The 21,168-nt window shown below is 55.7% G+C and overlaps 1 protein-coding gene across 2 annotated transcripts in view; it reads right to left on the reverse strand.

Annotated features, from left to right (window-relative positions):
* ZNF469 (zinc finger protein 469) overlaps positions 1–21,168 on the reverse strand; it is a 307,143-nt gene that overhangs the window by 15,130 nt on the left and 270,845 nt on the right. For both annotated transcript variants that reach the window (XM_088800201.1, XM_074314463.2), the window contains one exon: positions 2,728–2,789. The gene's annotated coding sequence lies outside the window, so the exon portion shown is untranslated. The remainder of the gene's footprint in view (positions 1–2,727; positions 2,790–21,168) is intronic.

A 21,168-nucleotide genomic window follows, 5' to 3' on the forward strand; every position in this document is an offset into this window, starting at 1 on the left:
AGTGGGAACTGGGACTAGACCTTCAGCTTCCATGTGCCTGGAAAATGGGGATCCCAAGAGAGGCCCCTCATAGGGCTGCGGAGAGATGACACGAGTCGCTGTGTCCAAGTTGTACACCAGGTCCCTGGTGGAGCATCTGCTGTTTGTGTGGTTTCGGACGATCTGTTTCTGCCTGAGCCTGGGGCTCCTGACTGGGGAACCTGCAGTTTATTCACTGCCCCTTCCCCATGGCCTGGAGTCTGGCGCACATTAGACACTCAAAAGGTCAGTTTCCACATCCTTGAAATAGGGATGGTAATGGCGCCTCCCTCACTGGGTCGTCCTGAGGTTCAACATTCTATGTGACCTGGCATGGTACCCAGAACGCAGGGGCACTCCCTCCTGGAATGCCAGCACCTCCCCAACCTCAGTGTCCCCATCTGTGCACTGGGTTTCGGAGCTGCTTCTCCAGGGGCATTTCTAAAAGCCAGATGGGAGTCGAGTCTGTCAGCACTCCAGGCTGCAGCCACACCTCTGGTGGGGCCACCTGGGCCATCCTGCGTGGGCTTTTAAGGAGGAGCAGAAGCCTCTGACCCAACGGCCCCATCTGTTCTCAGGGGCCCTTGCAGCCTCCAGGCAGCCCCAAGCCCTGCCCAGAAGGCTCCCTGTTGGGGTTCCAGGTAGTAGATCCCATTACTAAGATTCTGCTGTCCCTTTGGAAGGGTTGTTTCAGTTCGTCCTGCTGCCATCAGGCTTGGCCACATGGCTCCATTTGGTTACTAGCTATGAGTAGCAGTGACTCATGCTACGTCTGAGCAGAGACTTAGAGCTGAGACCTGGGAACCTGCCTTGTTGACTTTTTAAGGGCTGAGGTCACAAGCTGTGGCCAGGCCGCTTGGTTGTCTAGCGGGTGGGCTGGCTGCCTGGTCGCTAGGGGGCACTCTCCATTTCTGGGCTGCTTCCCCATCTGCCCAGTGGAAGGGGGACAGACCAGGCCCTTTTGTTTCCAGCAGCCAGAAGCAGCTGCTTTTGGTGGGAAGGCCACTGTGGGGCTGATCCCTTATTCACGTGTTCACACTCACACAAGTGCTTCTGGGCGTCTGTCTGCCTGTGCTCAGGGCCCACACACTGCGGCTTCCGAGACTTGACTCTGGCTCAGAGTTCCTGGAAGGCCCACGGAAGCTGGGCATGGGGGGGCATGGAGTGGCATTTATTGAACACCTACTGCATGCTGGGTGGAATTTAACCGAGGGCCTGGGGGGTTCAGTCGGGCTCCTGAGGAGGCTTCCTGGAGGACGTGGCATCGGTTCTAGCCTCGGAGCCCAAGGACAGAGAGGGCATTCAGGGGTGGGAACTGTGAGGATAGGCAGGTGCAGGGCTGTTTGGGGAAACTTGGAGAAAGAGTTCTGTGCCCAAGGAAGGAATTGCTGGGAACTGGGCCAGTTCCTGAAGGACAGTGAGGACTTGGTAGGGTGGGCAGGTGGGACCCCAAGTAAGTGGGCAGCCAGGCCGCAGCCAGCAGCTTGGGCAACGATGGCCTGCTTCTCTGTGCACTCGGACCCAGGCCAGGGAGTCTCCTGGGGGATCCTCCCCTTGTTGCTGGCTCCAGGGATGTCTCACAGGCAGAGCTCTTCACCCAGCTTCAGGGCAGTGAGCCAGTGAAAGTCAGGCCAAGAGCTGGCTCTGACCATGTTGGGCGCTGGTGTAGGAGGGGATGGGGTTCTGGCCTCTGGGACCTCCCCTCCTGAACTTCTCAGATAGCCTAAGGGGGCAGGACCCAGGCCAACTTCTAGACCGAGGCCCAGGGCTCCAACTGCAACAGGCGGTGAAATCCCTGCGGTCAGGCGTGCAGAGGTGCCATGGGCCGCTGACCTCCCAGGCCCTCCTGGCCTTGGAGGGTATCCTTCACCCACCCCTGCGCAGGCTGCCGAGAGGGGGGGCCTGAGGCCTGGGCAGCTTCCCGAGTTGTTTTAGGGGATGGCAGTTGAGGCCAGAGTAGCCGTCAGACAGTGAGCCCTGCAGGTCCAGACTCTGAGCAGCCTCTGAAAGGGATGGGTGGCTGGGGCCCTGGGTCTGAACTCCCCACCCATGCTGGGTGCATGCCCCAGGTACCTCTCTAGACTTAATCAGCCTGGGCTTCTCCATCTGTGACCTAAGAATAACGCTGGGACCTGTCTCAAAGGCTCATGGCAAGGGCGAAATCAGTGAATAACCTCTTCTCAAAGCATTTAGCAGAGAGGCTGGTGGGAACCAACGTATCTTCCCCATTAATACTGTAAGCACCATCACCCCTCTGAGCCTGGATTTGCTCATTGGCACAAAAGAAAGGTAGTGAGCAGAGGATAAGAAAGGGGCTTCGGGGAAGGCTGGGCGGGGTCTGAAAACAGGAAAAAGATGCTAATTTGTTGGTTTGAAACAGCTGTGCCCCAGGCCTCTCAGGAAAGGAGGGGTCTGATCTGAGGGGCCCGACTTGCTGGCCCCTGGAGAACATCAGGTGACAAGCTGCCATCCTGAATGTCCTTCTCACTCTGGCTCTGGACTGCGGTTAGAAGCCACGTGTCAGCCTCTGACAGCTGGATTGGGGAGACAGTCTCTTAAGGGAGGCAGCTGGCAGCCCCAATTACCGCCAGAGTGGGGAGACGGAAGGAGACGGAGCCAGGGTGGGGCGGGTGGGGAGGCTGGGACGAGGGCATCTCCGGCTGGGTGGCAGCCTGCCAGCCTCCAGGCCAGCTGTCCTCTTCTACGTACCTGGGGAGTCGGGCCCTCAGCTGAGTCGCCGCACAGCTTCCTGAGGAATGAGGATTTCTTGGCTGCAAGGAAAACGGAAAGTGTGTCAGAATCCATGTGGTGCTTGGCTGGGGTCCGAGAGCCCCGGGAGGAGCCAGGCAGAGGGAGCAGCTCCCGGGTGAGGCCCCCACAATGCCATGCAGAGCCAGCAGGGCCCCTGGGTGCCAGGAAGCCACCGTGGGGCTGCGAGGAGATGGTGAGCTCAAGAGGCCATCAGACAACTCAGTCCGGCTGGGGGCCCTGCAGGGTTGGGGTCAGCTAGCTGCCTTCGTCCCAGGTTTGATGATTATTTTACATTTCCTTTCATTAAGTTCTTATGTGTGCATAGACTCCACATTCGTGAGGCTCCCAAACTCAAGACAATATTCAAAGGTCTGCAGTGAGACGTCTCACCCTGAACCCTGGCCCTTCCACCCTCTTCCCCTGTCCTGCTGTGTAAGCACTCGGGAACTTCTTGTGTTTCCTTCTAGAATTTCTTGATGCAAATACCAGCAAATATGAATAAACATTCCCATTTTCCTCCTTTCTTCAACAAAAGACAGTCTGCTGCACTCACTGTTCCACACCTTTTTTACATTTAACAATGTATTTTGGAGATAATTCCACAGCATTCCATAGAGATTCCTGTCTGTCTGCCTGTGCATCTTTCCACCACACACAGCTACAGAATATTCTCGGTTGTCTATATTGAGCCTTACAAACAGTAGGGCCACAAATCCATGCCAGTGAGACCCTCAGGGTCAACTCTAAGAAGAGATAGTGGGGTTAAAAGGCAAATGCATTTGTGATTTGGAGAGAGATTGGCAAATTAATGCCTGGGATGGTTTTAAAATTTGGCCACAAATTCTTTGATCCTCCTCCTTTGAGAAGGTAGGGCCCAGTTCCTTCCCCTTGAACGTGGGCTAGCCCTGGTCACTTGCTGCTCACGCATGGAGTAGGGTGGAAGAAAGGTTGTTGGACTTTAGAAATTAGGTCATAACAGGCACTGTGGCTTCTGCCTTGCTCTCCGTCTGATCGCTCCCTCAGAGGCGCCATGTTGTAAGGACACGCATGCAGCCCTGTGGAGGGTCCACATTGGGAGGAACAGGCCTCCTGCCCATAGCTGTGTGAGGAGCCACCTTGGAAAAGGCTCTTCCAGCCCCAGTTGAGCCTTCAGATGAGGCAGCAGCCCCTGTTGACCTTCCCGCTGTAACCTCTGAGAGGCCCTGAGCCAGACCACCCAGCTGAGGTGCCCAAATTCCTGACACACAGAAACGGAGAGAATAATGGTATTGTTTTAAGCTGCTATTTGTCACATAGCAACAGATAACGAATCTATTAGTACAACCCGATGGGATTGCACCGACTTGCATTCATCCTGACAAAGTAGAGAACCCCAGGCTTTAATGTAAATCCTGGCATCACAGTGTGGCCTTTCCCGGCAGAGGTGGGCAGACTGAGGCCTGGAGAGAGGACGACCACAGGGGTCGCCGGTGACTCGGTGGAAGAACTTTCACTCTACCTTCCAATTCATTCATTTATTCACTCACAGAGCTGCAACTGGTGTCAGATGCTGCAATAGGCACTGGGCATACCGTGGTGAGTGACTAATTCCTGGCCTCTGCCACATGGAGCTCATATGAAAAGTTAACAGATAGATGAGGCAACCAAGGCTCAGAGAGGTAGTCTGACTTATCCAAGTTACACAGCACGTAGTGAAGCACACAGGGGGGTGAAGCAAGCCTGCTCAGGACCATACATGCCCCATGCTGGACAGAGTGGCTCTGTACCTTTGAACCTTGGTCCTGCCTCAGTGGCCCCTTCCCGTCCCTGAGGTGCCCTGCCCCCACATGCTCAGCCTGTGGGCAGAGCTCAGCCACCCCATCACCCTCTTTCCCCAGTCCCAGGACTCTGGGCCTAACATTCTGCCTGTAGCACCCCAGGGCTCTTGATGCCAGCTGCCCCTCCAGGGGCTCGAGGACCAGTCTTCGGTGCTCAGATCACGGGGCAGGCTCCGGGCAGCGTGTGCCCTAGGTCTCGGGTTCCCACCCCCGCCCAGACTCTTGGCAAAGCCCCTTGGTGTGCGTTGGTGTGGGTTTCAGCATCTGGGGCCCCTTTGAAGTCGGGAGATCCAATCCTCCAGATCCGGGGCTGCCCCAGGGAACCCCAGGAGTGCAGGCATCTCCTTTTCCTCAGAAACACTACCTGGCCCCTCTCCTAACAGGCCTGGCCCCAGTGCTCCAGGTAACTCAAGACTACGGTCAAGCTGGCTGGCTCTGGCCTGGGGTGTGGGCAGCAGCTCCTGGTGAGGGCGGTCCTGGACCCCTGCCCTCCCTGTGCTCACACCCCATGACCCCTGGCCCCTTTCCGCGTCCAGCCGCTGCTCCTGACCCTCTTCCCTCACCTGTTCTTTCAACCTGCCTTGTTTCAGCTATGGCTTCTCTGTCCTAGAGCTGGGCTTCCCTCTCCTTTCTGACCCACCTCCAGCCGGCCCCAGTCCTGGCCCTTCCTCCCGAGTTCCCCCTGCCTAGGACACCTCCTCCCTTCTTTCCAGTCTTCCTGATTTCTACTCACTTCCAGGGTCAGACCATGTGGGCCTGGGCTGGAATCCTGGCTCTGGCACTACCTGGCTGTGGGACTGGGGCCAACCTAGTGTCTCAGAGCAGTTTCCTCGCCAGGAAAATGGGGATGATCAAAGTCCTGCCCTCAAAGGGTTGTCGAGGAAGATTAAAGGGGACAGCACCCCTGAATCATTCATGCACCCAGCTATAGGAAACCCTTTGCTGATGTTTGCTCTGAATGTGGTCGTGCTCTTCCAGGCTCCTTTCCAGTCTACCCCATTCGAGAAGCCCTCCCTGTTGTGTGTTGTGTCCACCTGAGAGATATTTGTTCGTGAGGCAGTGCTTCCACCTGTAATCACTGATCTCTAAGCACAGGGCCTCCATAAGGAAGTGACCCTCAGCCAGGCATGGCTGTCCTTGGGTGAGGGGCTCTCGAGCACAGGTCGGGGGTGGGGACTCCAGCCTGGGAAGCTGGGATGGATGACAAGGGGATGGGCCAGTTCGGGTTTTATTGGCAGATTATGGGAGGCCCCAGATGGTCTGGGATGCTGTGCACATGTGCGCAGCCCACATCCACACCCAATCCCAGGGCTCTGCTCCCTGTCCTAGGTACCAAATAAGAGGCAAGCTCTATGTGCCTTTGGGCAGAGCCAGCTGGGAGAGGCAGCAGGCCTCCAGCCTGCCCTGAGGACAGCTAGGCAAACTGAGACTTAGAGCAGACTTGGGTTTGTCCAAGGGCACACGGTGACTTGACCCAGCCGCCCAAACCAGGTTGCCCTCCTGCGCCTCTGGGAGGCCCCTGCCCTGCCTGGGTCCAGCCCAGGCCTCGTGATTATTGATCCCCGCTCTGCTTCCGGCTGTCCAGCCTCGCAAGTCACCTGAGCTGCCTCCCTGGGCACTGACTTTGCCACCCAGCCTCTCTGAGCCTGCACCAAGACTGGTGTGAGACATGGCCTGGCCCCTCCAGTCACCGGCCCACTCCCAATGGGCATGGTGGGTGAAGCCAGGTCCCCTGTCTGCCAACTCTGCTGGGCAGGGGTCTCTGTTTCCAGGTCATCCTTGACAAGCGTGCCATGCCGACCGCCCCATGAAAATACCATTGTGGAGCTGGCACCGCTCTCTTGGTGCTCCTGACCCGTCTGAGTCCCTTTCCCAGCCGGCCGGGCAGCCGGACGTGTCCCAAGTTGTGGGGGAGCTGAGCAGAGTGGAGTGGCCCAGAACAGCACCTCAGGTTCCCAGTTAGCTGTCTTTGCTCTAAGAGGCTGTGGTATGGCTCATGCTGACATTTATTTCACAAATATCCCCCTTTCCTTTTTCTTCAAACGCTGCCGCTTTGCTTAAAAACTATCTGTTACCCAAGCGCGCAGATAAAACGCTGCAGGTAAAATTATATCTGAGATATGGCCCGAGGGTACGTTTAAGAATACTGCGCAAATTATCAGCTGCATTTATCTTAATTACTTTGGGGGAAAGTGGAGGCTGGCGTTGGAAGGGGCCGGGAAGCGGGTGTTTGTCCCGCCTTATCGGGTGCATAGTTGAGATCCTTTAACAGGAGGGAGATAAGAGGAGCACGTGGGGAGAAAATGATGTCTTCGAAAATGACAGGGAGGCGCTGGTGGGTGGAGGGAGAATATGCTTACAGACAGGGTCCGTGCCCACCGAACCCACCAAGGGCTGCTACAGCACTAACCACCTTCCTCTGTCCTTTTGTGCCTCAGGGACTAGTATTTAGGGGGACGTGACACACTGCTGACAGTAGCTCTTCATTTCCTAGACTTTACGTGTCAACTCTCCAGAAGGTGACTGGTGCCTCCATCAGTGCCTGATGGCCAGCCCGAGCCCTGCCCAAACCCCTCCTAGAATAAGTCCTGCAAACCCACCAGGACACCACACACCTTCATTCTAGATACAAGTGCAGAGCAGGACCTTATGCTGAGTGTGGTGGGAGCCCTGGAACTTCAAGCAGGGACTGGCAGGGACTGTTTGACAGGATGGTGCTGGCTGGGGATGCAGAATGGTTTGGGGGCTGGATGGATGCAGGAGAAGATGGGAGCTGGCTACCCACATCCAGCTCCGCCCAAGAAGCCTTTCCCCGAGCCTCAGCTCCTGGACGGCAGCAGCCTCGTCGGGTACATCCCGATGGCCCTGGATCTGGAATGCGCTGGCCGGCCCAGCTGACTACCTGACATGAAGAGGGCTGCCAGAAATCAAAGGCGGGAATCCCAGCCTAGTCCCCGATGCCTGCGCTGACTGGCTGTCTCTGAAACCCTGGACACCAGCTGTCCAGGGTGGGAGGGACCAGCTGTCTAGGGGTCCTCCGTGCCCTCACCTGCAAGATTGCAATGACCACATTGTCCCATACAGGCTGAGTAGGGAAGGGCCAAGGAGTGAGATGGGAGACTTGAAAGAAAGAGAAGTGTGGAGTCCTACGTGAAGTCAAGATGCCGGGGACCCAGGCAGGAGCCCTCAGGGCCGTCAGAGGGGCTGTGGGAACCCTGTGCCTTTGTCCCTGAGCTCCTGGTTCAGGCACCCGCATGTCTGAGAGGTCTACATGATGCTGCCTGGATGCTCCTGTCCCACTGCTGTCTGCCCTCCCCTCCCAGCACCCTCTGCCACCGTCCTTGTTGCTGCACGCCGGGGACGCTCCTGCCTCAGGTCCCTGCACCCACTGTTCCCTTCCCAGGATGGGCCTCCTTTCCCTCCTTCTCTGTCCAGGGCTGATGCCACCTCCTACAGACTCAGAGCCTTGTACTCTGCCCAGAGCAGATGGTCCGTCTGGGAGCCTGACCCTCTGTCTTCTGTAACGAGCCCCCACCCCCACCCTGAGGACCCTAGGAGGGGGGCAGGAAGCTCAGCACACCCCAGCCTCAGCTGGGCCTGGTCCCCCCTGGCTCTAGGTCACACTGGGAAAACTCCTGGAGGGTGAATAATGTTCCAGGCTTCATGTGATTCTGATTTTGTCGGAAAGATTGTCACTATCTCTTCCCCCAAATAACCCATCAACACTCAACGGCTCACAAAAGTCAAACTTACTTCCCATTACTTTAACCATTCAACATGAAGTCCCAAGGGCTTTGTCACGATCTTGGGGGGGGGGGGGGTGTCTGTAGTGGCTCGTTCAGTGCTCCTCTAGCTCCACTGCCCTCAGGTAAGTGAGAGGTTTCTAGACATTTGCTGCCTAGGCCGTGCTGTGGACCAGCCCCTGGAGGCAGAGTCTGGGGCCCAGAGTGTGCCTTGGGAATCGTTCGTGCTGCCACCCTGCCGCCCTGTGACCCCAATGTATGACCTTGTGAGAGGCACTGTTCCGCACAGAGATTGGATCCAGGTAAGAGGAGGGAGAGGCAGGGGCTGCAACGTGGGGTTGGGGACCCACATATGGGGTCTCGCTGTGTGCTCTGTGGGCCTTCCTGGGGCCGGGAGGCTGGGCCAGGTGTGGTTCTGACTACCCCAGGCCTTGGGATAAGTCGCCTTAGGCCAGTCTTCTCACCTCCCAGCTACCCTGGGGTAGGGGGCGGCATCAGACCCATTTTACAGACAAGGAAGCTGAGGCTGTGGGCAGTACTGTGTTTCCCCGAAAATAAGAGCTAGCTGAACAATCAGCTCTAATGAGTCTTTTGGAGCAAAAATTAATATAAGACCTGGTCTTATATTATATTATGTTAGATAAGACCTGGTCTTATATTATAGTAAAATAAGACGGGGTCTTATACTAATTTTGCTCCAAAAGACGCATTAAAGCTGATTGTCCGGCTAGGTCTTATTTTCAGGGAAACACGGTAGATGAAATGGGTGGTAGCTGTAGGGCTGCCTGCTCTGGCTTTTGGAAATCAAGCTTGTCTTGGCCCAAGCAAACCCTCCACATGAGAAATAGGGACCTGAGTAGAGGTCACTTGGGGCCTCCTTCCTGTGCTTGGCGGGGATGTGGGGTTTAATGAGCTGTGTCCTGAGTGACAAGATTAATGAGCTTTCTCGGAGGCCGGTGGCTGCTTTAATTACTCTCCTGTCAGGTTTGGAATCCTATCAGCCTCATTTTTCAATTAAAAGTGATTATAATTTCACTTCCTAAGGATGAAAGAATTAGTAACGTGCCGGTTTGCAGGGAAGCTGGGTGGGGGAGGGGTCCTCGATTCTCAGGGTTCTGTTGAGTTGAGGGAACGATCCACTGTATGAGGGGCCTGCAGGAGACAGCCAGTGGGCAGAAATGGGTACTTATTGAGTTTTGTGTGCCAGGTGAGGCATTCCCAGGCAATTAGTCCAATGAGGCACCTGCTGCATGCTGGGTTCAGGGGCCACACTCCCTGGACACAGGCACTCAGCCCCAGCATACAGATCAGGAAACTAAGGCTTGGAGTATAGGGGACCAGCTCAAGGTCATATGGCTCTTGTGTGGTGGGCTGGGGCTGGTGCCTAGCTCTCGCCACTTCCAAACTCTGTCTACTCTTCTGTTACCTCTTGTCATCTCCTGGGACAATCTGGGTCCGAGTCCTGCAGAAGAATCCTGAGTGGCTGGAATCCCCACTTTGGGAGAGTCCTGGGGTGAGGGGAGGCCCTGGGGACTGCCTTGGGCTCCACACATGCTCGGGCCCTGGCTGGACTCCTGGGGGTGGGGCACTGGGATGCAGCAGGCCACTTTCCTGCTCTCGTCTTCTGGGCTGGGGCTGGGGTTGGGGTCTTGCTAAGGTTTGAGGAGGGGGTGGGTGTTCCCTGGCAGTGGGGTGGGCCTTCACCCAGGCCCTGGTCTGCAGGCTGGAGTGGGTGATCCCGCTCCTATCTGAGCCCCTGTCCTGAGGGTCGCAGATGTCCTGGGTGCTCCCTCAGCTGGCACTGCCTCATTAATCCTCTTGGGTCCATGAGGTTGGTCTGTTGTCCTCTCCATCGCTCAGATGAGAAACCAAGGCTCCGAGAGGGCAAGTGACCCTTCCAAGGCCACACAGCCAGAAGCAGCACCCAGGATAGGAACCTCCTCGCCAGCAGCTTGAGGCAGGCACCTTCCCGCTAGTGTTTCCTGCAAGGCTGCCTGGGGTACTCGGTCGGCTGGCCCTGCCGTCCTCTTGCGCTGTTATCTTGACCAGTTTCTGGGCAGCTGGGATGTGAGGGGCTGGCTCTCCTTGGGCCCCACCGAATCTGGTTAACAGATCTCAGAGAAGCATTCCTGGGAGCATCCTTTCCCGTGGGCAGGTGACCCGGCTCAGGAGGGGCTGAGTGGGTGGTGGGTGGGTAAACCTTTGGCTGCAGCGGCCTGGCTCTGAGAATCCCAGATTCAAGGTCAGGGAGGCGGCCCTCCCATGAGACGTGCTCCCCAGTTGTCTGAGGGCAGGAGGCCACAGCATGGAGAGCAGAGGTGGCCTAGCTCCGGCCCACTACCCTCTCCCTGCAGCCTCATGGGCCTTGCTCCTGCTCTCTCACTCGAGCCCTGGTTCTGATCCTCAAAGGCACTCAGCTCTGACCCCACACAGGCCTTTGCCCTTCTGCTGCCCTTTACCCATAAGCTGCCACCTTTCTAGTCCTGGCTCGTGAGGCCATACAACCTCCCAGCTCTTCTGTGCGGAAGAAATGAATGCTGTCTCCTGCCAAGCCATCTGCTGGGCCAGGCCTTGTCCACCTTTGCCTACATTAGTTCCTAGCTCCTATGCACACACAGTAGGTGCTTCTGTGTGGGGGTGACACTCCCATTGGGTAGTGGGAGATGCGGGGGAACTAGACTTGAGAGGCCCCATGGGCTGGGGAGAGGAGGCTGGCTGGGGCAGCCCAGGCACAGGCAGGGGTTTCTGGCCCCCAGGACAAGACCCTTCCATCTACCAGGGGCTCTCAGGATCCAGGTCCGAAGGGGTGGGGGTTTGACAAACTGCAGAGAGCCAGCCTGAGGGGTCTGCAGCTCTGCCTGTTCCTGAGGGAGCCCCGATCCCTGACCCTGAGGGGTCCTGGGACACCTTCCCCCACAGCCTCCAGGAGGGTTGCACCAACCCCAGGCCACCATCACCCCTTTTACAGATGGGAACACCAAGGCCAAGGCAGCCCAGACCAAGCCCATGCCTGCATACAGCTGTCCCTGCCCTGTAGGACACCCTCCTCGACCTGGCTGCTGGGCCTGGGCAGTAGGCTCCCCTCCCTGGGCCCCCTGCCATCACAGCATGCACCAGCTCTGTGCAGGAGGGGAAAATGAGGCCTGTTGGGGCAGACACACAGCCAGCATATCATGGAGTGGGGTCTCAGGCAGACAGGATGGGCACTGACGGGTGCCTCTTCTCCTGGGACAGAGCGGGGCCCCCACCCTCCCCCTTTCATAAAAAGTCAGAAAACATGCCTGTGCTGGAAAACAAAAGGGCTGCCAGGATTCACAGCCGGTGACAGCCCTTCCTGAAAGCCGCCCCTGTCTGGGCCTTCAATTTACTCGTTTAGCTCTGCCTGCGGCCTGGTGCAACATATGAGGAAGCTGGCCTTCCCCGGGGCTCCCCTGGCAAAGCCACAGATGAATTTTTGGGGTTGGGGGTGGAGGAAGGGAAGGAAGAGGTTTGGGGGAGGACTGGGTGGGTCTGTGCTGCTTAGGGACAGGACTCTGTCCCTGTCTTGCCCTCCATCTTCATGTCACCTGTCCTTCCAGGACTTCACACTCCTGTCCTTGCTGATTCAGCCCCCGGCCCGCCCCCCCTCAGGCACACCATATTTGACTGTTTATCCCCAGGACTGAGCTTCCGATTAGTTTTATGTGCCTCCATGTCCCCAGTGCCAGGGACTGAGCCTGGCTGAGGCTGGGATCAGCGCGTGCTGCTTCAAGGAGCAGAGAGCGGGGGGCCACACTGTTGGCACCCGCCCGGCATCCCGTCTGCCCCTCGGACTCAGGTTCACAGCTGCATGAGCGGCGCTGTGGCTCCTGCCCGCCTGCCTGATGGGGAGCTGCTCTGATGGCTGCCGACTGTGGCCGCCAGGAAATCCAGCACAACGGCAGGCTCTCTGATTTTTTAGGAAAAGCCAGAAATCCAGGTTTTAAAGGGAAACCTCCCATTTTTAAACGTTGGCAACAAATTCACAGACAATAAAATAACTACTGTGTGGGCTAAAGCCTTTGGGGCCAGAATTGAGCCTATGGTTAGTCTTGTGTGACCTTTCTGTAGGTGGCACACATTCCAAATGTCCCACCAAGGCCCTTCGGTTACTCACTCATTCATTCACTCATGCATTCAGTGAATTTCAACCAAGCACCTCCGGTGTGCCGGGCTCCCTGCCAGGTTCTGGGACATGAACATGATGGGACAGAAATAGACCCCTCTGCACAGGGATGACATCCCAGTGGGCCCAGTTTAGGGCAATTAGGGTTCCTGACCCTGTGCCCTGGAAAGTTCTCAGGATTTCCAGAACCCCTATTGGAGTGGGAAAATCCCTCACTGGCAAAGGACCTTATGGGCTCCCTACGCAGCAGGGCTCAGAGAAAAGTTAGGCCCCGTTCCCCAGGTCACACAGTGGGCTGCAGAGGGGCTGCCAAGAGGGCAAGCTTGGGGTAGGCCATGTCCAAAGCAGGGGCCTCGTGAGAGCTGTGCAGAGAGGAGGGCGAGCTGAGCAGTGTGGACGTGACGCAGGGTGCCTGGTCAGCTCCTGTGAGGGCAAGGTGTGCCTGAGCCCCCACCCAGGTGTCTCTCTGGCCTGAGGCTGGATTGGGTGCCAGCAGGAGACAGGAGCAAGGCTACACGGGAGGTAGGAGGCCAAAGGTGTGCCTGGCATGGGGGTGGTGGCTCCCCATGCCTTCTCAAAGTTTTTGGGCTCTCCTCCCAGGTGGCTGAGGCTGGCAGCTGCCCTGTCACCCAACTCCCCACGATGAGGACACGGACCTTGCCCCTTTCCTGACCCACTGCCACGGGCACCCCCTGGTAAGGGTTGAGTCTCTCCCCTGGGAGGGCTGGCTGGTAGCGGGGCCTTGGTAAGTCCCTCGGACACTAGAAGGCGGAGGGGACCTGAGATCCTGAATGATACTATGGCCCTATCCAGCTATGTGACAAAAAAGGGACCTACAGGCGGGAGGCTCATCCACACTCTATAGATAAGGGAACCGAGCTCCAAGGGGCTGACATACTTGCCCGTGAACACACAGCCAATAGGCCACAGGCCCCAAAGTCCGGGCTGGCCTCTGCCCTGCTGCACCTCTGCTGTCCTTCTCTTCCTGGGCCAGGCCACCAACATCTCTCCTGCTCAGACGATTGCGGTGCTCCATCTCGGCTTTCGTGGGGGCTCCCTGAACCTTGTTTTGCCCACAGCAGCAGAGCGATCATTCCAAACACAAATGAGGCTGTATCTCCCTTGCAAAACCCTCTAAGATACTGGAATTAAGTCCCACTCTGGCCTATAAGTCCCTGCACCACCGAAGCTCTGCTTCTTGGGCCTTCTGGAAAGCACTAAGCTCATGCATGCCTCAGGGCCTTTGCACTCGCTATTTCCTCTGCCTGGAACATTCCTCTCAGACGTTCCCATGTTGGGCCACAGTTGGTCTGGATGCCTCAACTCAAACATTGCCTCCTTGGTGTCTCAATGAAAGTGATTTCTTTCAAGTATCTGTTTCATATTTTGTGGTTCCTTCTCCCGCTGAATTTGTCTTTGCCGAGACAGTGTAGGGGATGGGAGATAGGGTGTTGTGGATTGAATCGTGTCCCCCCAAAAGATATGTCCAAGTCCTAAGTGCCAGAACCTGTCTCTGGATGTGACCTTATTTGGAAATAGGGTCTTTGCAGATGTCATCAAGATGAGGTCATCCTAGGTTAGGGTGGCCTTAATCCAATGAGTGCAATGAGTGTCCTTTATAAGAGACAGAAACAGGGAGAGGCCACGTGACAACAGAGGCAGAGACTGGAGAGATGCAGCCACAAGCCCAGGGATGCTTGGAGTTCCCGGGAGCCAGAAGAGGTAGGTAGGCCCTTAGATCCTCTGGAGGGACTGTGGCCTTGACCGATTGTCCACTTCTCCATGAATGGTCCACTCTTCTCCAACATGCTCTGGCCAAAATGTTTGGAGTCACTCCTGCCCCTCTCTTCTCTGCATCAATGTCCAAGCCAATCCATCAGCAACCCCGTTGGCTCTGCCTTCAACCCAATCCAGAATCCGACTTCTGCACCTACATGCCATAGACTACTGTGGTCACCTCCTTCCTGCGCTCCTGCCACTACTCTGTTTGCCAGTATCTTGGAGGGAAGCACAGAGCTGCGTCTTGCCATTTCGTGACTGGCTGCATGGTGTCCCCTGAGGCCCTGGCATTGTGCCTGCTTTGCGGGGAACTGAGTCATGGCAAGGTCAGGGATTTCCTTTTCCAACATGATGACCTGAGCCCAGGGTACCCTGGAGGAACCTCCATGGGCAGGAGCCCCCAAATCCAGCCACACTCTGGGAGTCTCTGGCCACATGACCCATGCTGTGGTCCTCGAAGGCCCAGGGGTCCCTTGTGTCCCTGCACAGGGGCCTGCTGCAGAGGCGCTGGCTGGGAGCAGGGGCTGCCCAGCCCCTATGGGGGTACAGCCTCAATAACGCCGATATTCATCCCAGACAAGCCCTGGCTCTGTTGGCTTCAGAGGGTGGCGCTGGCTGAGACCCTGAAAAAAGCCCCTCCTCCCTGGCCCTCTGGCTGTTTTTCTTTCATCAATTGAAGAAAAAATAGGAAAAAAGCAGAATGTTTTGCTAAGGACTGAAAAAAGCATTGTGACCATGTTTATCTTTGATGGCATAGGGGGTACCGGGCACAGGGAGTCCCCTCTCTCTGGCCTTTGAGGTAGAAGTGAAGAGAGTGGGGCAAGCTTTGAGCCAGTGAGGGTCTTCAGGGATGGGGACGGGAGTGGGGGTGCAAAGCCCATGTGAGCCAACCCCTGGGAACCAGAAATGGGCTTGAAAAAGACAGAGGAGAAGTGAGACAGAGAGAAGGTTCTAGCAGGGCAAGCAGTGAGACAACCATTTAGTGCTGTGCATACAGCTGGTACTCAATAAGTGTTTGCTGGGTAGATTTATGGGTGGCTGGCAAAGCCATTCTGAGCCCTGTGGAGTCTGCTTACTCTAACTTCTTAGGAAGGCTGTCCCCTCACATTGGCTTTATGGTGACAGCCCAGCTCTCATTTCTCAATCTTGAATTCCCATCCTCCCAACTTTAAAACATGTACTCCTTCTGCTCAAAAAACAAAACAGAAGAAAACAAAAAACCCTAAATGTGGCTTAGGGAAAATGATGTCTATACCAGAAGGTGGTTAAGAAGAAACAGAAAGCCAAAAACCTCACAAGAGGTCCAAATTGAGCTCTGAGCTTCCTGGCCACCAAAGCAAAAAAGGAACAACGCACAGTGGACCGGTCTCTCCCATTATCTGACCAAAGTGGAGCACCTGTGGGTCAGATAGTTTTTCTGGAACTCTTTTAACCAATCACTACCTCACAGCATTGTGATGAGATTAAAAGAGATGCCCAGTGTTGCACTCCTGGTGGATGGTAAACGTTCAATGGCTGTGAATTCCTTCCCTTTATGCTACAGGTGAGGAAATGGAGGCTCAGAAAGGCACATGGCTTGTGAGGTTGTCAAACAGTGAGTGAGTGCCGGAAACCAGATGCCGAGAGGAGGCCAGGGCTCCCCCTACATTTTCCCCATCTTAGGGAGGGAAGCCCCAGCCTGCAGTGCTGCCTAGGTCTGAACTCATCCCCAGTCGAGGTCTCTGAGCTGCCAGGAGCCTGGGAGGGGTGAAATGGCCCCAAGTCACTCAGCCTAGGTCTTCTCCAAATCAAGTGGGGCAGCCTTGGGGGCCATGGGCATGGGGACCTGCCCCATGAGGTCCTGCTATCCCAGACTACTGGTGGCTCCTCATCCCATTAGGAGGACCCACTAGAGATCCAGATTATGGGGGGCCCTTGAGTGGGAGGAATGTCAGGTAGGGAAGAATGGTTGTACATACTTTTCCACAACAGGTGACCCTCCAGGAGTAACCTCAGGGGTGACCCTAACCTGTGGGGTGAGCCCAACCTGCAGTAATCCTGACCCAAGGTTAACCTTGACCTGAGAGTGACCCTGACCTGGGGGACCATGACCTCAGGTGACCCTACTCCAGAGCCGAGTCTGCGGGAAGCCACAACCTGCACCTCCTCAAGACGTGGCTTTTGCATGGACCAGGTCCAAGTAGGGACAACACGCCAGGGCCAAGGTAGCTCTGGGCCAGCTGCTTCCACTGGGGAGACCCAGCCCACCCAAGTGCTTTCGAGCTCCAAGCTGCTCCACCTGCTCAGTGAAGGCCACCCACATTCGGGCTCCCTGGCTCAGTTGTGGCCCTGCTGGGGTAGCAGAGGCTGGAGAGCAAAGGTACACCATTGGCCCCTCCCCTGGGGCACCAGGGAGGGGCCGGCTAATAGATGTCACCCTTCAACACGGCAGACACATCCTGTTGGTCTTGTTTTCCCCTAAAATAATGGGTGTATGCTAATTTTTAAGTAAGAAATAGATTATGGGTAATGAAAGACAAGCAACTTGGCAACCCGAAATACCATGGCTAGGATTTGTTTGGTCACCACGGGACAGCACCCAGGCCACTGTGGAGCTGTTACAGAGAGTAAGGGGGAGCCCACACTGTATTCCCGTAATGGAGCAGGCGAGCTGCTCACAGCACACTCGGTGGGATGGGCTCTGCAAAAAGCAAACATCCATCTACGCGCACCTGGACAGGAGCTTTGTGAAGGGGGACTGCACGGGCAGGGCCTGGCCTTCTCATTTTTAAACATCTCTGTCTGAGTTTCTGACACGGAGCAGAAATTGCTTTTATAAGGCAGAGTCCAAGCACGGGCTCTTCTGCAGAACTCTTTCCCTTGCTGAGCACAGGTGCTGGGACTGCGGCCTGCAGGGAGCTCACTCTGGGGGAGGGCAGGCAGGAAAGGCATGCTGGGAGGCTCTGCAGGGCACCTTCGGGGAGGCCTGTAAACTGAGGCCAGGGAGGGGAAGGACTGCTCTGGGGGCCAGAGCCAGCGACCCCGCTAAGCCCCCAGGTGAGCGGCCCCCACCCCTATTGCCCCTGCATCACACCCACACTTTTGCCCTCCTGCCCTGTTCCTGGACTGAGCTCTGGGCCCCACTGAGGGGCAGTTTCCCAGCCGGTCCCACCTCGTGGGCTCTGGTTACTCCTGAGTCCTTAGGAAAGTTTTCCTGGCTTCCACTACCTTCCAGCTTTTCACATCTCAGCTGGTCTTAATTCATTTCCTTCAAAGTCCCCCAAAGCAGTTCAGCCACATTAGTGCTTGCCTGCTGCCAGACACTCTGACATGTGTGTGTGTTTTGGGGGCGGCAGGTAGGCGATTGCAAAAACCATCTTGAGTTACTAAACTGCAGGAGCTTTTCTGCTGCTGGGGTCAAGAGCTGCAGGGCTGGAGAGCATGTCTGGCCTGGGCCACAGGGAAGGCTGAGCAGGACAGTAACCATGAGGGACATTGTGGCCACACTGGGGCAGCTGGGAAGGGCTGGCCTTGACTGCCTGGAGACTCCAAACCTTGTCTGCATTTCCTGGGGGCATCTGAGCAACCATGGGGCCTGTACGGCCCCCATACCCTCTGCTCTGCTCTGCTCCGACTATGTTTAGCAAAGCCTTATTCGTGCCACTTTGCTGGGGACCGGTGCTCACACTCTCTCAGCCTCTCCCAGCCTCTCCCAGCCCCAGCCCCACCTAGGCACTGAGGTACAGTTGGAAATGCCCAAAGGGACCAGGTGAGAACACAGTGAGGCAGAAGAGCTTGGGGTGATCAATAGGGAGTGCTGGGGACTGATCCCAACAGCAGATTCACGCCACATCCAAGGGGGCAGCAGCTGCTCAGCCCCACCCAACTGTTTGCTCATGGCGTCATAGCCCAGTGCGGACGCTTCTCTCAGGTTTCCAACAGAAGCATGGATATTCTTGTGGACTTCTATGATTTAAAAAGCAGCTGTGGCCAACCAAATACAGCGCTGGGTAGATCTGACCCAGGGGCTGCCAGTTTGCAATCCCCACCCTGTATGTTGTTGTCCCCCAGAATTCAGATTTTCTTGCTTTGCCCCATTTCTACCCCTGGACCATCCTTGCAGCTACAAACGTTTCCTCTGTGTGAAAATCTGTTTCTTGCCTGCCCAGCACCCATCCTCCTATTCCTGGCAATAGCACCTTGAGTTTCCTCTGGGGAACCACCCTCCCCCGCCCTCTGTCCATGTGGTTGTGGTGGGGCTGGCTTTCTCCTGTGTTGTTAGACTAGATTCTGATGCCACTGTGTGAGTACCTGGATCCAGCTATGCCTGAAGCATGCACTGCATGGCACAGTTACGGAAGTCAACAGTTTCATATTTGCTTACCCTATTTTGAGTTGAGTTCTGATCTCCTATGACTGAAAAGTGTCCTGATCAAATACAACCTCACATGGGGTTCACAGGTGAGCCCCTCTGGGCACTGGCTTCATCCTGGGTCAGCCTCTGACTGTCCTGAGGGGCCAGACACATCCTCTAACCTGCTCGTTACTTTTCTCCTCACATAGCCACTGGAACTTGCTTCTCATAGTGGTCGGTGTGTCCTTTCTGCAGCCCCCCTCTCCCTACCTTTCCGGCTCAGAAGAGCGCATTGCTTCATGAACTAGCATGTGCTGTGTGCCTGTCCTGGGCCTTGAAGCAACGAATCTGCACCAGAGATTTCCAAATGATTCTAAGACCTCCCAGTCTTCCTGTGAGACCTTGCATGGACACCCACACTCCTGGAGACCTACAGCTTCCTGGGGCTCGGCCCTTCCTCACCCCGCCAAGAGGGCTTAGCAGAATGTGACTACAAAGGGATATGGTGGCAGGATGAAATTCTAGTTCTGATTAAAAAGGCAAACAACCCATTCATACCGGTAACATTAATACACTACTCGAAACACTTCACACTGCTGTTTGCCAGTTTGTCATGCTTCTGAAGGGCCGACTGCTTTTCTTGAAGTTTTTACAGGAGAAATGGCGTGGCGTCTGGGATTTGCTTTAAAAAAAAAGCAGCAAGAGTAAGTGTGCGGGCAGGGACAGAGGGAAGCGGGTTACCAGGTGTTAGTAGCCCTTGCAGCTGAGTGACTGGACATGAGTTGGGTGCCTTTCTTGCTCCTTCTGTGTAAGTTTTTAAAAGTCCACCATAAAAATGTAAGAACAGTTATTCTATAAAACAACCACCACCGCAAAAATTCCAACTGTGTTGCTAAGGACCCCAGAACTGCAAGGAGTTTTGGACCGCGGGATGGCACACAGACTCCACCTGTACCGTCAGTTCCAGGAGGAAAGATTTCAGAAGGGAGGGTCCCTTAGTGTGGCCCCGAGAGGTGTGCACAGTGAGGGGGCCCTTTTTGGCCTTTAGGCAGATCAAAGAATGTATTGTCCAAACTTGACATTTCTGAGAGTAAACAGGGAGTGAATTATTTTGTTATAAATTGATAAAAACTGCAAAATAGAAAAGGACACTGACCAAGGAGATAAATAAGTATGTAGCGATTGACACCATAAGAAAATGGGATGACACTGCAGGGGCTTGCCCCTTGCTCTGGCAAACAACCCATTCCAACCCCACACCTGACTCCAGCCCCACCATCCCTGGGACTCTGCCTAAGATGGCAGCTCATTCCATTCATCTCCCCTCCTGACTCCTAAGGGTCTGGACCTTGTAAAAGTTGAAAGCGTCCTATCTATACATATTTCCCACATATCTGAACTCTGGTATGTGCAGCTGGGTGTTGCATGTATGGTTTTATCTTCCTAGGGAGAGCTGGCTTTTTTATGGGGTCTTTCTGTTCCCTGAGGGTGGGCCAGATGAGAGAATCAGCAGACCCAGGAGAGCTTAACTGGCTGTGTGCCCCAGGCTCTCCCCCGGCCACCCTGCCCAACTTGTTTCCCAACAGGAAAACACCGAGCGGGGTAGACAAGAGGGAGGTAAGCCCATGGGCAAAGAGCCCCCAGGGACAGGAGAATGATGCCTGGATGAAGCGGGAGGGGCCTGTTCCCTTTCTGTACCCCCAGTTTCTGGCAGAACCAGCCAGCATCCAGTGTAGGCTCAAAGAAAACAGGTACTTGTGGAGGTCTGGGGGTGTAGGTGTGGACCCAGGCTGACTGTGGAGGAATCAGAGCTATGACTGGGGCCCAGGGCAAGTCCTTATTCACAGATAGGAAACTGGGGGCTCCACTGGGATGCAAAATGTCCATCTGGGACGTGCCATGTCCACACAGCATTCTCTCCCCACTCCAGCATCCCCAGACTGTTTTCTCCTGGCCTCTCCCTGCAATCGTGTTCCTGTGAGTTTATCATCCTGCTGCAGTGCAGTGTCTGCTCATGTACTGGGAATCCTTGATCCACCTGTTCACCTGGGTTAACTGCCTCCTGTGTTGGATGGGAAGCTCCTGGAGGACAGGGCCTAGTTTGACAGGTTCACCCTTGTGTCTGCTGCTTGGCACAATGCCTGGCAAACGTAGTCATCCATCCATCTATCCATCCACCCATCCGTCTACCCACCCACTCATGCATCCATCATCCATCCATCCATCCATCCATCCATCCATCCATCCATCCATCCCCCATCTAGCCATCCACTTGTCTCTAGGACTAGAATTTTGGTCCTGGGGCCCTGAATGCAATACTCTAGCTCCTGGCTCACTGCAGGGCCGAGGGCAATACAATGTCTTGGAGTAAGTAACTGCCCCATGATGGGACCCCACCACCCTGAGAGTAGATCTGACATGACTGGACCTAAATGGTATGGGTACCACAGCTCTGCCACTGACAGCTCTGTCCCATGGCTGAGAGAGGGGACAACCCCCCTGGGCTCATTTCTGGTCAGCTCTGGGGTCCTGTGGGAGGAGGGACCTTACACAGCCAATCTGGGGTCTGGGTCCCCATTTCTG

This window comes from Rhinolophus sinicus, chromosome 8 (genome assembly GCF_057876585.1).
Source record: "Rhinolophus sinicus isolate RSI-liver-muscle chromosome 8, RSI-T2T, whole genome shotgun sequence".
Taxonomy (NCBI): Eukaryota; Metazoa; Chordata; class Mammalia; order Chiroptera; family Rhinolophidae; genus Rhinolophus; species Rhinolophus sinicus.